Source organism: Leopardus geoffroyi, chromosome A3 (genome assembly GCF_018350155.1).
Source record: "Leopardus geoffroyi isolate Oge1 chromosome A3, O.geoffroyi_Oge1_pat1.0, whole genome shotgun sequence".
NCBI classification, from domain to species: domain Eukaryota; kingdom Metazoa; phylum Chordata; class Mammalia; order Carnivora; family Felidae; genus Leopardus; species Leopardus geoffroyi.
In genome coordinates, this window is record NC_059336.1 from 116,097,514 (window position 1) to 116,111,421 (window position 13,908).

The window sequence follows — 13,908 nt, forward strand, 5'->3', positions numbered from 1 at the left end:
CTGAAAGCGTTCAAAGTCACAACAGTCTAGGCGAAATGGGGCACAGAAGCCACGAGAGTGCCCCCCACCTTAGATGTCTGTCAATTTTTGGAAGAGGAATAGAGAACGCGGGATTCTGTTTTCTAGCAGAGGTCTTGAAACCATAAAGCTAATCTCATTGGGTTTTGCACTACATTGAATTAAAGCCCTAATTCTAATTTCACCAAATAGGGTTACCGGGAGAACAGGAAGTGAAGCTTGATAACTGAGTTCCACTGTCCAGAGGAAGTCAAGAGAGAACAGAAAATCAATTTCCTGACTGCGGAGACACTGGTAGAGTTATTCCAACCTGTTGGGAACAGTATGTTTCTTTGTAAGGAGGCGAAGACATTTCTGCAGAGACTTTTCATGCAGAGGGGGGCCATATGGTTTTCTACACATTTCTCTTTGGGCATCCTCTATCACCATGGACTGATGGAGCCTCTGCTGACTTTCTTGGTTCTTACCTCCTGCAGGTGAGAACACACTGACCAGGCTATAGATAGGAAAGGTGAGTGTCCCTGGGGTGGAGACATTCATCCATTTCACCTACCTCTTCCAGAGAGTTCCTTTTTGATTTTTTTTTTAATGTATCAGCACCCAGCTTCTGCCCAAGGTCTCCTTTGATCCTTACAGCTCCCTATTTTCTCACCTAGGCCACACTGGACCACCCCAGCTTCTCATTGGTTTCAGTGCACTACTTAGGTAGAATATTTCTACCTAACCAACAACTTAGAAATGTATTGAACTTCAGTTTCGACACACCTCATCCAGCTGGTAGACTGAGGCCTTCACTTCATTCTGTGTGCCTTGAAAGTGGGAGACAACAATGAGGGTTGTTTTCTCAAGTACTTGTCCTTTATGGAGATGTTCCCTCTTTTACTTTATTTTTTTTTTTTAAGTTTATTTATTTATTTTGAGAGTGAGAGAGTGCGAGTGGGGGAGGTGCAGAGAGAGAGGGAGACAGAATCCCAAGCAGGCTCGGCACTGCCAGTGCAGAGCCCCGTGTGGGGCTTGAACCCATAAATGGTAAGATCAAGACTTGAGCTGAAGTCAGAGGCTCAACCCACTGAGCCACCACTCAGGGGCCCTCCTTCCTTTACTTTGTTTTTTAAATTTTTATTTATTTTTAATGTTTATTCTTTTTTGAGAGAGTACAAGTGAGGGAGGGGCAGAGAGAGAGTGGGACAAAGGATCTGAAGTGGGCTCCATGCTGACAGCAGCGAGCCCCATGTGGAGCTTGAACTCAAGAATGGTGAGATCATGACCTGAGCCGAAGGCAGACGCTTAACTGACTGAGCCACCCAGGTATCCCTCCTTTACTTCAGAATTCTCTACAACCTGTGCCCAGAGCCTTACGTGCAGTAGGTGCTGAATCATTAGTTGTTGAATGAATATATTCCTATGACACCATTCCTTTCATCAATGTAGTTTTATCATGCCATGTAGACCAAAGGCTCCTTGAAGCATTTGTTTATGGAAATATTTATCAAGTGCCTGCCACATGACAGGAAAGTTTCAAAAACAAAAGGAATGAATACCATTAACCCTATCAAATACTAACTTATCAATAACAACATGGTGGGTCCTCAGAGGGAAAGTGACCCGCTGGGCAGGCAAGTGCAGGTGCGGTCATCCAACAATAAATCCTCCCAGGGACTGGGGTTGACCTCTCTGTGAGAGCCAGAATCTGGAAAAAGTGAGGGTCTCAGTGAACACAGAATGGAGAAGGTCAGCTGTGGGATACTTTACGACAGTAACTATAGAATCAGACTTGTCAACTGGGGGCTTCCCCAAACAAGCCATAACCTTGTGTCTTCATCCATTCAGGCTGCTATAACAACAATACCGTAGACTAGGAGGCTTATTCCTCACAGTTCTTGAGGCTGGGAAGTCCAAGATCAAGGCACTGGTGGATGTGGTGCTGAAGCACACCACATCAGAAAGAAAATAAGCCTTCCCTACTTTTCTCCAATCCCCTAGAGTGTGGTCCTGCCTCCTCTCCAGTTCTACTGGCAAAGGAAGCAAGTATCAAGGATCATTCCTGGGCCCAGGGGTCCGCAACTCACAGTGCATCGAGCTTTACCTTCTCACTGTGTCGGAAGACCTCTCCCCCCAGCCCCTACCCAGGCTTTATACCCCAACAAGGAATGGGGTGGAGTATTCAGGATGTGTTCTATCCCTTTTCTCTCTCCCCTGAAAGCCTGGCTTTTCCCGGGCCAGGAAGAGATAGCAGGACTCCTTTGATAACCTTGAGTCTCTGGCTCAGAGGAGATGAGGGCCACTAGGGCTCTCCATTCTTTCTGGAGAACACCGGAGGAGAGCAGAGAGGTACGTTCAGCCATTGTGCTCACCTCCCAGCAGGAACCATGGCCCCGCACTCTGACTCCAGCTGTCTCCAGCTTGCTGTGTGGCCCTCTTTAGGCCTGGCTATCTGGTCCTTAGGTGCACTCCCTGGTTTCACAGCTCTTCTGCAATTGGGGCAGACCCAGTTGCCAGGTCCTCATTTCTGGAGGCTGGTCCTGGGTCTGCAAGTATGTGCTGAGGGCCCCCCAAAACCTCAAGCATGAGATGGGAAAGGTCAATGGCCCTCCTGCAGCAAGACCCTCACCTGCTGACCAGGAGGCAATCACAAGGGTACTTGCTGACAGGGTGGGCTGGGGTCACCAGGACAGCAGACAGAGCAAGCTGTCTTCTCAGTGGCAAATAGGCCATTTGGAAGGGACATAGAAACCCTTCCCAAATGGTGCCTCACAACCACAGCACCCTGACCAGGGTCTCTGCTTTAAGCCCAAGAACAGGGGAGCCACTGAGGAGTTGTATCCAGGCCTGCCTGGAAACTTGCTTTAAAGCAGTGAAGCATGGGGTGCCTGGGTGGCTCAGCCGGTTAAGCATCTGGCTCTTGATGTCATCTCAGGTCATGATCTCACAGTTGGTGAGTTCGAGCCCCGCATCGGGCTCTGTGCTGACAGTACAGAGCCTGCTTGGGATTCTCATTCTCTCTCAACTAAATACATTTTTTAAAAAACTTTTTAAAAAGTTGTTTAAAAACATTAAAAAAATAATAAAGCAGTGAAGCAGGACTCTGAGCCACATTTCCTGGGCTTCCTGGCTACAGGGGTAAGGGGCCTGCTCTGAGCTGATGCTTGGGTTATTCCCTTGGGATCACCATCAGCTCTGCTCACGAGGAGCAGGGGCCTGAGGTGGCTGGCCTGTTTCCTGGCCAGTCTGGCATTTCCTTTGACCCAACCCGGATGTGCCCCCTATTTGAGGGAGAAAAAGGCTCGCATGGCCTGACCAGAAAATGGTCCAACGGCGCCCCCTGCTGTTCGCATGCTAGACTGCATGGATTTGCAATGGAAATGTCAATCTGCTGTTACTTGGGGGACTTTTTTTTTTTTTTTTTTTTTTTAAGCACTATGTTAGTTAACTGTTGCTGTTTAACAAATAAGCGGCTTAAAACCAATAATGTATTCTATCTCCCGCTGTTTCTTCGGGTCGGGAATTTGGTTTGGCTGAGCAGTTCCGGCCCCAGGTCTGCCACAAGGCTGCTATCAGATGTTAGCCAGGCCTGCACGTCTCACGTCTCATGGTTTGACAGGTGCTGGGAGATCCACTTCCCAGGTGGTAGACTTGTATCAGGCAAATTGGCGCTAGCTGTTGGCAGGAGGCCTCCGCACCCCTCCATGGGGGGCCTTTCCACGGGCTGTTTGCATCTCAACACATGGAGGCTGACTTCCCCCAGGGCAAATGATTCCAGAAGCTGAAGTGGGAGCAGCCATGGCTTTCTGACTTGGTCTTCCACTGTATTCACACTAATTCACACTGGCTGTGATTCGGTATAGGAGGAAACTACACGAAAGTACGGGTGCCTGAGGGTGAGGCTCCCTGGGGAACCATCTCGGAGGCTGGCTACAGTAAGCATCTATCATGGGCTAAGCAGTGTATAAACAATATATAACAACAGCTGGAGCATACAGTTGGCAATTATCTCATGTTAAGTACTTTCCCTGAGTTAGCTCATTTATCCTCGCAACGACCTGACAAATCTGGTCCTTCTATTACACGTTGGAGAGATGAGGAAATTAGGGCTTGGGAAGGTTGGGGACTGAGGTCACACAACCAGTAAGTGGTTGATTGAGCATTTAAGACTTTGGCCTGTGTTCACTGTGCCGGAATGCCTCCGTCGGCGTTTAGAACTAACAACCAGAGTCGTGGGCACAGATGAGGAAACTGAAACTCAGAGGTCAAACAACACGGTCAAGTTTACCAAATCAGTAAATGGCAGAGCTGGGGTTGGAGTAGAGGCCTGATTCCAGAGACCATGCTCTGTCCAGCCCATCACATTGCTCTGGAATGGGGGAGAGAGACACAGAAAGGAGAGAAGAATGCAAAGAACAAGGTGGCCAGCCCATCCAGTGCCTCCGTGTCTATCAGAAAGAATGCTCCCTCCTGGGTGGCTACAGTTCTGCAGATACTTCTGGGCTTGGCAAGCTCTGCTCCCACTATCCTCCTGGTCAGGGCAAAATGTGAGTGTGGCCACCCTGGGGCAGGAAGGTAACATGAGAGAGATGTGGTTAGAGTGTAAGAGGCGGTTGCAGGGGCTAGAAAAAGAGGGGAGAAAAAATAAAGAAGAGAGAGAGGGAGGAGAGAGGGAGGGAGGGGGGGAGAGAGAGGGGGAGAGAGAGATGAGATTGTGAGATGAAGCAAGAGGGGGAAAAAATGGCAAAAGAAAACCAGACCAAGTACGTGGGATCTGATTAGTCCTCTGTAGCAGATGCTTGGGACCTTCTCTCCCAGTGGCTGGGAGCTCCAGCATGGCTAGAGCAGAAGATCAAGTGCATGGGGTCCTGAGACTCCAGTTCACAAGCTCCTCCTCACCTCCATCACCAGTTGGAGGAACAGGGCATCAAGAAGACACGCCAGCATGTGGCTGGTTGGAGGAACACCTAGTTTCAGGGAAAATGGGGTGGCTGCCAGGTCAGCAGCCTCCCAGAAGAGCCAGGGAGACCCAGTCCAGATGATAATGGTTATAGCATCAGAGAGCTGATTGACAGATTAACTAGAGCTCAGACTGGAAGGTGTAACTGGTGGGTTCACTATTGTGTGTCTGTCTCTCTGTAGTTTGATCCCCAAAACGAATTGTTTAATTGGTGGGTTCAGCTTTGTTACTGACTACTGTTCAATTAACGTCTGCTTGCCTTTGCATCTGAATTTGTCAAGTACGACTTTCACACCACACATGGAGTCAGAACCCACCCGGAGTTGCTGATCATTTGAAGTAGGAAGGTTATGAGACTCGGAGGCAGAAAGTCATGGCTTTGAGTCCTAGTTTTAGCAGCAGCTGTACATGAGGGATCCCTCACCCCAGCAACCTCAAGTGCTCCCACAATCAAGCCTCACTGGGGCTGCCTGTCCTGAAAGTTCAGCAGCCTCCTGGAGGCCAGTATCTGGCAGGAGGGCAAAGAGGAAAAACCACTTTTTTTCCTGCCTCCAGCCTCTCTCTACTCCAGTAAGATCTTACGGTTGCCAACTGGTTTTCCAAACAAATGTTTATTTCACCCTTCTGTGTTATACTCTGCCAATGCTTTCCATCCACTTACAGCTCAAAGTTTAAATTCCTGAGCACAGCAAGTTGGGTCCTTCCTGGTCCACCTGCTCACTACCTTTATATCTTGGATCATGATGCTCCTTTGTACTTCGTTACCTCTGGGCTTTTGTTCATGCTGCCACTTTTCGTTAAAAACTCTTCTCCCTCTCTCTGCATGGTATACTCCTTTTCAAACTTCAAACTGATTATCCAATCATCCTTCCAACCGTCCAACCATCCTGCATCCTGAAACTCGACTTCAATGTTTCCCAAGCTTATCTGCACATTGGTTCACCTGGGGAGATTTGAAAAACATACTAATGCCCTGTGTCCCACCTTCAGAGACTGTGTAACTTAATTCATCTGGAGTGTGACCTGGGCTTGGATTTTTCAAAGATGGCCAGGTGATTCTTTTTAAAACAAAACTTTTTTAATGTTTATTTTTGACACAGAGAGAGACAGAGCATGAGCAGGGGAGGGGCAGAGAGAGAGGGAGACGTAAAATCCAAAGCAGGCTCCAGGCTCTGAGGTGTCAGCACAGAGCCCGACGCGGGGCTCCGACTCACAAACTGTGAGATCATGACCTGAGCCAAAGTCGGACACTTTTTAAAAAAAATTTTTTTTAACGTTTTATTTATTTTTGAGACAGGGAGAGACAGAGCATGAACAGGGGAGGGTCAGAGAGAGGGAGACACAGAATCTGAAACAGGCTCCAGGCTCTGAGCTGTCAGCACAGAGCCCGACACGGGGCTTGAACTCACGGATCGTGAGATCATGGCCTGAGCCGAAGTCAGCCGCTTAACCAACTGAGCCACCCAGGTGCCCCCAAAGTCGGACACTTAACCAACTGAACCACCCAGGGGTTCAATGCCCAGGTGATTCTAACGTGCAGACAAGTTTCAGGACCACTGCCCCACCCTGTACCAAATACTGTAACAGCCCCTGAGGACTTAAAGGTACAAGTTGGTTTAGACTAGATATTTAGTATTGGAGAAATATATCAATAAATATATAATTACCCAACAATATGCACAAGTGTTATGACAGAGGTAAGCCACGGACAGTACTCTCGAGAAGGTAGAGGAGGTGTACACAGCCCGCACTGGTGGGATTGAGGGGTGGCCAGAGCTGTTGAGTCTTCTGGGACAAGGAGGTGTGTTCCAGGCAAAGAAGGGGGTGGGTACCCTAGTCAGAGGGAAAACTGAGCATAGCACGGTGAGCCAGAGAGAGCAGGTCACTTTCAGAGGCGGACAAAAACTCAGTAGGACTACAGCTTTGAGGCTCATGAGCCCGCAGAGTCAGACGTGGTCTTGGAGGGAGCAGGGAATGGACAGTCAACAAAGGGGGTGTCAGGGATGTGGCCTGGTCAGACATAGTGGCTGTGAATGCCCAGGAGATAACAGCAGTTGGTGAACAGGGAGGGGAGACAGTAGGAACGAGTAGGAAGGCCTTCCCTTCTTCAGAGAAGTCTCCCTTACGTCTTCTCCACCTGTACACTCCAGCTCATCACAGACACCCTATCTTGGTGCCTCCGGCCCATGGCAAGGTCCTGGTGGAGAGTAAATGATCATGCCTCACGCCACATGGGGAGGTAGAAACGCCACAGGCTTCCGAGTCAGGCTGACTTGATTCAAGACCCTGTTCCACTCCTTACAAATGGTGTGATGCTGACGACGTCAGCCACATTCTCTGGACTTGGTTTTCTCCACTATAGCATGGAGAAAAGGCCAAACTCATATGACTCTTTTGAGCATTAAAAAAAAAAAAATGTATATCAGTGTTTTTTTATCGTGTAGGCCCCCCAGGAACAGCAGCTTCAGCATCACCTGGGAATCTGTTAAAATGCAAATTCTCAGGTCTTACCCAAGACCTGCTGAATCAGAAAGTCCGGGAGTGCAGCCAGCATTCTGTGTTTGAGCACACCCTCCAGCTGATTCTAATGCAAGCTAAAGTTTGAGAAACACTGGTGTGTGTAAACTGCTTCATCCCTGGACTTGCTTTTCCGGAAGCCTACACTATTCCTGAAAAGTAGAAAAACCCACCCAGCCACCCAGCTCTGGCCTCTGTTCCAGCCCCTCCCTTTGCAATTCTTCCCAGGTTGGTCACTGAGGATATAAGGCTGAGGAGGCCAGGAAATCGGTATGTCTGAGAGTGCCATACCCCCTGAGTGTGCATTTGTGCCTGCGTGGAGATGCAGATTTTTGACCTCTAAAGAAAGCTGTATGACCTTGACCTCTAAGCATGCATGTGTCTGTACGTGGGAGGGGTAATGCTAACAGGCTAGTCTTTGCTCTAAGCACTTTCCACATTTTAACTCATTGTATCCTCACGACAGCCCTACGAAGTTAGTGCTGTTATCAGCACCATGATCATTATTATCAGATGAGGGAGTGGAGGCACAGAAAGCTTAAGTAACTTGCCTAAGGGCACACAGCTATTAATTGTTAGAGCTGGGATTCAGGCACAGGGACTCTGACTGCAGGGTCCATGCTCTTAACCAGTCTGCCTCCCAAGGCTGCTGTGAAAATGTTAGTGTGCTCAGGCTTTAACATACTCCTGTTGGGCTCTCTGTTGTGTTAAGATGCCTCACCCCGAACAGAGTCTTCTCTCTGCTACTTAAGATAGCAGAGAACCTACTACTTAAGATAGCAATAAGAACCTGGCTTTGTCATTTCTCCTCTCCTAGCCTTAGTTTCCAAATGTTTAAAATGTGCAGTTGGGCCAGATTAGGGATGTAAGCTGGAGCCCCAAGGCCCCAGAGAATAAGCTGTGTTTGGCCAGCTCTCTTGATCGGAGTTGAAAGTGACGGTCTTGAAGTGGTGTACGTTCTCGCTCTCCACGCTGCAGCCCTACCTTCCGTGGTCTTACACGGGCCCACAGGCCTCACCTCAGTGAACTGTCCGGCATCCAAAGGCGCTTGAGTTTGAGATCACTCATCAGAAAAATGCCTAAATCTGAGGGCCCATGAATTTACAACTTGCCCCAGCCCCCGCTTCTCCAATTTAAAGAACACTTTACCTGAGATGTTTCTTGTGCAAAGAAGGCCCCGAGGCTTGGCTCTCACCTTTACGGACATCCTCTACTTGGAATGGCTGTCAGATGTGAGCAGTGTCCTTTCTTATGGCCGTGTGCCCTGGAAATATTGATTTACCCTTCTCCTGGTTTACCTCCTCCTGGAAGGGAGACAGATGAAGCTTGTTTTAGCATGGAAGGCCAATCCAATTTCAGAATCCATTGCACCTGCAGAGATGATTTCTGTTATTTTTATTTAATCTGGAAGGTTCCGTCTTTTCAAACTTAGGAATGAATCGATTCCTGGAAGAATGAAGGTGCTTCATCAGCTTTTGCACCCCTATGTTGGTTGCCTTTCATTTGCTGCAGGAGGGATACAGTCCGTATTGATAAAGTAGCTTGGAGCATTTTTACTGGGCTTCATCTGGGTGCTGGGAAGTGGGTGCCAGGTGCTGTTGACTATTAGCATATTGTCTTACACGGGGAACAGGCACTCAAACATTGCTGGATGGATAAAGGAATGAGCGAAATACTTTCTAGCAACTGGAGCCTATGCTAAATAACTCATTGACTCTCACTCAATTTATAGGAATGTATTTTATTTTTGGACTACTATATGGCTTATAAAGAATTTTCACACACATTCCCCATAAATTTTTTTTTTCCCATATTTTAACGTTGAGGCAACAAGGCTTCAGGAGGTTAACCAACCTCAAAGTCACACTGTGGCGTTCAGTTTTCTGTGACTCACGTTGTCATTTCCAAAATAAAAGCTAATATTAAAAAATAGTTGTTGAAAAAATGTTGCTTGAAGGTGTGTAAGCTGAAACTTTAGATACTAAAACAAACATGATAGAAAAAAATCACTTCTCCCCAAAACTAGAAACCAGACTATTTTTATAATCTTTGTAGTTTCCAAGCACGTTCTCACATCTGATTTCCTTTGACCCCCACAACAACTCTACCCTGTTGGAGTGAAGTCCGCTCGCATTTGGGGGCACTGTGAGACTGTCTCAGATGTTCTTTTCCAAGAGACAGGTCAGACTGGCAGTTAAGGGCTGAACTTCTTGCGTACTCATGCCATCTACTGGTACTTTCCTGGGATCATGAGTCCCAGCTGGTAGTCTATTAAAAAATATTTTTTCTTCATTGTAAACTTCAGCAGGGGCCACTCAACTGTTTTACTCCTTATTACTCAAGTCCTTGAAAATACTGCCTCCTCTCAATCTTTGAAACTTGTTTTCTATGGAGCCTACTTTAACACAGGACCTAAGGTTTACTCAGAAAGGGATTGGAAAAGCTTCTGGTTCCTCTTGGCATATCGGCAGGTTTTACAAATGCGTCTGAGCACCTTCCAGTTGTCTTGGAACCTGTGGGAAGGGAGATGGTTTAGCTAGGGAAGGAGAACTCTCAGAGAATCTTCATGTGTTCACACTAACATCTCCACTTTGCCCAGTATTTTCTGGGAGGGCTATAGGTAGTGTTGGTTAGCTGAGAAGGTCGGTGGCCAGATGCTCACAGCTCACCCCATGGTACCTCAACAGTTCGTGGAAGGGGAGTGAGATTCTGGGGAACAGCTGAAGCCAACCTCCCGATGCAGGGGCACACTGTGTGGGGTTTCTCCAACTGCACCAGATCCTGAAAGCCTCTGGCCAATCCTCAGGAACACAAATACCTCATTTTTCAAAGCTGGGCTTTGCTCTGGATATGTTTTCTAAGTTATTAGATGGAATTGGTCTTTGTACTTTGCTTTAAATCCAGGGACAAGACATGACGTGTTCATTATCTTTGGGGCAAATCTACAAAGGAGGATCAAAATGAGATGATTTGGTATATAAACCATTTTTGCCATAATCTTGGGACTCTAAAAATTGGATCAATGCTATTATAGCAGTAGTGTGGAATAGGCTAAGACAACACAGGAGAAAGAAAATTAGGTTTGGAGTAGTCACTACCTATTAGTGAACATTCTTACAGGATTCTTCTCAAAAGTTATCTTGTCTGGCTGCGGGGGAAATGGAGGTTTTATTTTTTCTTTATTTACTTTATCATTGAGGTTATATTCAATGAGCCTTTTACCTTTTCTTCCTTCTGTTCCATGGTAGGAGAAAAATAGGAGCTTTGACAATTTTTGAAAGCAGAGTAAAATGTCTATTCTTTTGCCTATGAAAGGCAAAAAGGTCAAGATGATAACATTTGATAAACAGCAGATTTCTTTCCCTAAATTGTTATAAAGGCATATTAAGACCAGGAAGGATTTCAAGAGCTTTGAAAGCATTCTGGCCATTCTTTAATTCAGAGTAAAATTGGAGTAAATTGTGAAGGATTGTGAAGGATTAATGAAAAACAGCATTGTTATTCCATACATTTGCATAATACTTAACAGGTTTTTAAGCCAGGTATTCCACTATGTTTTAACAAGAACCATTAAGATAGAACTTGTGTTTGTAATTTATACTTAAGAAAACGAAGGTTAAAAGGTTAAAACGAAGGTGAAGCCAAGGAGCACTTGGGTGGCTCTTGATTTCTGCGCAGGTCAGGATCTCATGGTTCATGAAATTGAGCCCTGCATCTGACTGTGCTGACAGCGTGGAGCCTGCTTGGGATTCTTTCTCTCCCTCTCCCTGCCCCTCCCCTGCTGGCAGTCTGTCTCTGTAAAAGAGCTTAAGTCACATACTTCTCAAAGTCACATAGCTAGTATATCATACTCAACACTGAGTCTTTAAAGTTTAGTGATCTTTTAGAAACTTTTTCCCAGGAGACTCTTCCTCTCCTTAAAAATTATTATCTGTTGGCCGGGGCGCCTGGGTGGCGCAGTCGGTTAAGCGTCCGACTTCAGCCAGGTCACGATCTCGCGGCCCGTGAGTTCAAGCCCCGCGTCAGGCTCTGGGCTGATGGCTCAGAGCCTGGAGCCTGTTTCCGATTCTGTGTCTCCCTCTCTCTCTGCCCCTCCCCCGTTCATGCTCTGTCTCTCTCTGTCCCAAAAATAAATAAACGTTGAAAAAAAAAATTAAAAAAAAAATTATCTGTTGGATTATTCATTTTAAGGATCACTGTTTTTAAGCAGGTGGCAATCTTATTAATCCTTTTTTCTCTCCTTCCTACTTCTCTATGGGCCTCTTGTGAGAAACACCTGTTTGTACCAGGTGGTAACCATAACCATACATTATAGAAGCCCCTCCCCACCCCCTTATCAGCAGGGAATACGCCTAAGACTCCGGTCAATGCCTGACACTGAAACAGTACCGAACCCTACACATAGTATGTTTTTTCCTATATGTACAAAAGATAAAATTTAATTTATAAATTAGTCACAGTAGGAGATTAACAGTAAAGTAGGACAATTTTAACAATATACTGTAATAAGTTATGCAAATGTGGTTTCTCTCAAAATATATTGTACCTTTCCTCTTGTGATGATGTGAGAGGATAAAGTGCCAACATGATGAAAGTGAGCTGCATGACAAGGGCATTGTGATGGGAGTCACACTGTCAGAAGGATCATCTGCTTCCTGACCACAGCTGACCACAGGCAGTGATTGACTACTCAGAAAGTGAGACCATGGATAATGGGAGACTACTATATTTTGAGTTTGAATAACCCTTTGAATAGTGATTATCATGTATTCACAGACAGGTTATGTTTGCAGTAGGGTAAAAACTCTGGGTTTCTTGGCTCCCCCCTCAGAGACCAATCCAGTATCGGGAAAGGGAATGGGGGCATAATTCAGTTTAACAAGTCTCCCAGGTGGTCAGATTACAGATGACGTCACAAGCCTAAATATGTAGAGTGTTGTCCAGGGTCACAAAATCCTTAATGGTGCTTTGGAACCTGTATTTTACATACATAGTATAATATACAAGCTTCAATTTGTTAAGTCCCACTATTTTAAAACAAAGAAGCCATACAATTCACACTCAACTTTAGATGGGTATCCATCCTAATTTTTCCTTTTAGTTCTGCTTTATTTCTATAGTAATTTTCGTATCAGTGCAAAGTGCTAGCCTTTAACAGTTTTTCAGTTTAATCTTGCTCTACTCCCAATTCACACCTTCCCTAGAAGGTTTTATATGGCTCCTGGTGGGAAGCTGGTGTTAAAACAGGCATGCAATAGTGGATATCTATTTAAACTGAGATATTTTTGTAACCAGTGTGGAAATGAACCATCATAAACATGTCTTTGAATATTTTACAACTGGTAGTTTCCCAATCCTGCCAGATCAAGATTACCTGTGGACTGATTTCAGCCTGGGCTGGGGCCACTTCTGTATTGAAACATCCCATGTGACTTTTACGAATAGGTAAATTTAGAAAACAGACATGGTACTACTATTTTTCTCCTCCAGTGCCAAAGTAGCCACTCACAAGGGAAACATAAATCATTACAATAATCACTAACAAATGCTTAACCCCAGAAATATTCACTTTAAGTTCTCTTTAAATAAAAGCACTCACGTGGCTTAAAATCAAAATAACTCATAGCCACTGTCACTTAAAATTAAGAGGAAGGGTTCTGGGGGCGCCTGGGTGGCTCGGTCGGTTAAACATCCAACTTCAGCTCAGGTCACGATCTTGCAGTTTGAGAGTTTGAGCCCCACGTCGGGCTGTGTTAACAACTCGGAGCCCAGAGCCTGCTTCAAATTCTGTGTCTCTCTCTGCTCTTCCCCTACTCACATTCTCTTTCTCAAAAATAAACATTAAAAACTAAAAAAAAAAAAAGATTCCGAAGTCTTCAAATATTAAAGCTTACTCTGTCCATCCCTCAGTGACCCATTGATTATGTGATATACTCCCCTGTATTTGGTCAACCTCCTCATCCCAAAGCAAAATCCTTCCCATTAGTGCTTTCCCATCTCCAGTGAACAGGGTGTTTGCTTTTCCGTAAACAATCCAATTCAACTGGATCTTCCACGTTGCTTTTTTATTTTTGCAAAGATTTTAAGAGGCAGACAGAAGACCTTGTTGTTCATTGTGGTACCTGCCAGTCACTTAAGTTAATGTAGTGATGGGTCATTTTATTTGTTCATATACACTATAGTTCATCAGTGCCCGAGACAAAGTCATCTCACAGAAGTTAGTACTGGTAAATTCAGTATCTCCTGGTGGAGATTAGGTAAAGTTGAGCCAGAATGTCACTTTATCACTGCTAATTGAAGAAAGCCACAGCTACTCAAAGGTATGACATATGTGTTCACGTTAAAACTAAGACAAGATGAGGAGTGCCAGGGTGGCTCAGTCTGTTAAGCATCCGACTTTGGCTCAGGTCATGATCTCGCAGTTTGTGAAT